The 3596-nt window shown below is 39.7% G+C and overlaps 1 protein-coding gene across 1 annotated transcript in view; it reads right to left on the minus strand.

Moving 5' to 3' along the window:
• Window positions 1-1020, minus strand: part of tinagl1 (tubulointerstitial nephritis antigen-like 1) — a 25068-nt gene extending 24048 nt beyond the window's left edge. Inside the window, exon 1 of the mRNA XM_010773119.1 lies at window positions 882-1020. The gene's annotated coding sequence lies outside the window, so the exon portion shown is untranslated. The remainder of the gene's footprint in view (window positions 1-881) is intronic.
• Between the last annotated feature and the right edge of the window lie 2576 nt (window positions 1021-3596).

Consider the following 3596-nt stretch of genomic DNA (forward strand, 5'->3'; position numbering starts at 1 on the left):
TTTAATAAGTGTGAACAATTTTTCGACGGTATGTTTCTGTTAGGGGCGTTTCAATACTGTGAGCTCAATTCAAAATGGGTCCTCCTCCCCATTTATTTGGGGTGGAGGCAGAAATATTAGGAGACACATTTAAATGAACAACTAAAAACCTGTATGGCTGTGAGAGGTCAGTGAGAAACACTTTTTTTTTTTATTCTAGTGAAGAAAACCTTTAATGATCCCTGCTTACACTTTGTAACTTTGTATCCCACTGTTTCACTTTCCTTCACACAGCTGAACTTTGAGACACAAAGTGCACCACCCAACAGATAAGTCTATCTGCAGGGATATCTGCATTAAAAGCCCTTTCAGCTCCAGTGTCACACAGTCCTTGACCATTATCTTTGCAGCTCTATTTTTAAAACAGCAACCAGGTCAAGGAGAACAGAGAGCATTTATAACAGCGTGCAGGTGTCTAAAGAAGCCGGCACCACAACAGGTGAGTGTGAGGATAACTGCAATCTGTGTTATCAGTTTTATTGTGAATTACACAACAGGATCCGCCACACAAAGTGGACTCAATAAGCTCTTGGGAAGAAAAACCTTGCAAGTCTCCCGCTCATATTCTAAACCTATTAATAATTTCAATATTGTGTCCTACATCCTACACCCAGAAGGTAAACATGTCGCCACAATAAAGACTAAATTGTGTGCCTTTCTTCAAATAATGCAGGCAGGGATTAGCTCTAATCTCAGAAAAATGTAAATCAAAAGAGCTTAAGTTTCCATAAATCAAAAGCTATTTAAAGTAACATGAGATCAGCATAAACTAAACACTGTGACGATGAGCCTGCACCTGTCTGAAGTCTGTGGAATGGGAAGAAAGATAAAAGTGTTGTTACCTTTAGTGGAGGGAGAAATCCTGGTTTTGTAATCCGATAAAATAAAAAAGTGTTGCTCAGGAAGTCATCCACTGGAAGAGAGGTAAAAAGTCAGTCTCTCTTGTGCCCGTTTCTCACTCTCTCTGGATCTGCTCTGTCAGACCCCGTCTTCTCTATATACAGGCAGTAATAGAGGCTAACCACTCCCCCCCGACCCCCCTTCACTCAGGCCTGTCCCCTGCTTCAGTGCCTCCTCCTCAAAGCGGTTCTCTCTCTCCCTCTCTTTCTCTCTCACACTTCTTTCCCTTTGCTATCTCTCCATGCCTTTCCCTCCTTATCACACTGGAACCTGTAATCTGAAAGTAAAAAGGTTCACACTCATCTTTCTCCACTCTTCTTTCCACTGTCACTTTCACCAACAGCAGCGGTTTCCCCTTCACTATGAGTGGCTTTACCCAGCAGGGTCAAATCTACAAGTAGTCCCTCTGTGGTAGACTCAGTGTGGGCGCTGCTGACCTCCTGTTCCCCATCTAGTGGTCATGGGTTGCATATTTTCACCTAAGGCTGCCAAGAAATTGTGGCATGGGCTCTGGAAAGGCCTCCCAGCTTCTAGGAACGTACAAACCAGCCTCAGGAGGTGAGGTTTTGGCAGGTGTTTTAGGACCTCTGAAAGGTCCTAAAACGCCTTTCAGAGGTCCTCTGAAAGTACGAAATGTTGCAGATGTTTTCTTTCTGCCTGATCCATGTGGCTTGAATCTGTTTACATCACTAACCTCTATTTCGTAACATTTACTACTTTCCAACCACAAATCATTAGGGAGGGTTTTTATTTTCTTTTTTGTTAAATGTATTTATCACATTAAGTCAGTGAACTTTAAGGCTTTTTTATTTATTTAGCATTCATGAATTTTGAAATCCAGTCTGCTGAACGAATGCAGCTCTTATATCTGATGCCAATTTAAGACATTATAAACAAACAGCAATGTGCACCATTATTGCTTTAATTGTGTATGACTTGTTTTGGTCTTTTTCTGCAAATGAGTGCTTAACCGGTCATTAGGAGACTGACATGGTGGTCCGTAAAGACACAGCTGTGCCTTAGACCCCCCTTTGGGTTGATCAATAAGCTAGAGGCTGAATCAATAATTGTGAGGCAGTGTAGGTTGGGTGAGCAGGGCTCCCCAAAAAGCCTTTTAGGACAAAAGAGAACATTTCCTACACAAAGGTTTTTAAAATGTCAGCACATTTAACATTCTTAGCATAATAAGCACTTGTAGAACATTTACAGAAAATGGGCAGTGTCCTCTTCTCACAGGTCAGCCGTTCCCTAATGGTCAGAATCAGACAAAAAAGTGACCCAATGGTTTCCCACGAAAGCCTGAATAACTTGGATTGACTGACTATAACACAAACTATATCAGATGGGAAACCTTTAGAGTAAAGAAATACTTATTCCATATTAGATGCAGCGTTTTTGAAATATGAAGAATAGCCCGGTAATACAATTTCTATTTAGCCTTCGTCTTCTGTATTGACCGATCTTATTTAAAAAAATTAATCGCTAGCAAGGCTCATGGTATTGGCCAATACAGAGTACTGATCTTATACTAGTATGTTCGCCTCCTTGTGTGGAAGTAAATAGGATGTTTATTTTATGTCAGGATTGATTTAAACATTGGTTTTCTAACTTTGTAAGAATATAATGCAAAAAAGCTCAAACAAAGATGTAAATCTATTGAATTAATGGTGTTTGATATCAGATTGGCCCATTGTAACAATACCTGATTCAGCTATTTGAGTCAGTATAGAGTGGCGAAGTCACGCCCATCTACTTCTTCTGGTCCATGGGACCTTATTTCGGAAAAATTATGTATTGAAGTCAATGGAGAGAGAAAACTTATTTTTCGATCCCGTTTAAATTGTGCCACGAATTACACATATGGGGCCGTATTCACAAAGGATCTTAGGGCTAAAAGTAGCTCCTAACTGGCGAATTTAGGAGAAACTCCTAAACATAATGGGCGTGTCAGTCTTAAATTTAGGACTCCTAATTGTATTCACTAAGAGCAATTCACAAAGTATTTTAGGCCTAAAAGTAGCACCTAAGTTTAGGAGAGCTTAAAAGTCCTCGAGAGGACTCCTAACTCAGTAAGACCTATTCACAAAGAATCTGAAAATGGCTGCGAGACGAAATGTTTTGGAGACAATGGAAGACTGTGAATTCTTTGTGAATAGGTCTTACTGAGTTAGGAGTCCTCTCGAGGACTTTTNGTATGCAGTGTTCTTTATATTGTAGTCATTGTGGGGACTTCATTGTGTGCATTCCTGTATGTTGTTCATGTGTGATTGTTTATAATAGTTAACTACTTTACAGAATAGCGTGTCACTTCAGTCACCATGCCGTTGCGGCCTTTGGCCAATAGAGGGCAGCGTGGGCCGGCTAATTGTGCCATTTCTTTGTTTTTATTTTAAATCGTATAATATCGGACTTTTTTTGCATCTGTGAGTAAAATAAATGGGGCTCAGAGCCTCAGAATACTGAAATCTGTATATATTTTTTTCCTTCTAATTTGTTATTATTTGTGACCCGCTCTATCGAAATCAGTCAAAAGTCGCAACGGCTCATTTAAAAAATAAACTTGGATTTGTGTAAAAAAAACTAGTTTTTCAGGATTCGGGTGTTTTGTTTGATTTTAAATAAACAAAGTCTTGGCTTGCAGAATAGGAAACTGTTAT

The sequence above is a fragment of the Notothenia coriiceps genome, unplaced genomic scaffold (assembly GCF_000735185.1).
Source record: "Notothenia coriiceps isolate Sejong01 unplaced genomic scaffold, NC01 NC01_scaffold00012094, whole genome shotgun sequence".
NCBI classification, from domain to species: domain Eukaryota; kingdom Metazoa; phylum Chordata; class Actinopteri; order Perciformes; family Nototheniidae; genus Notothenia; species Notothenia coriiceps.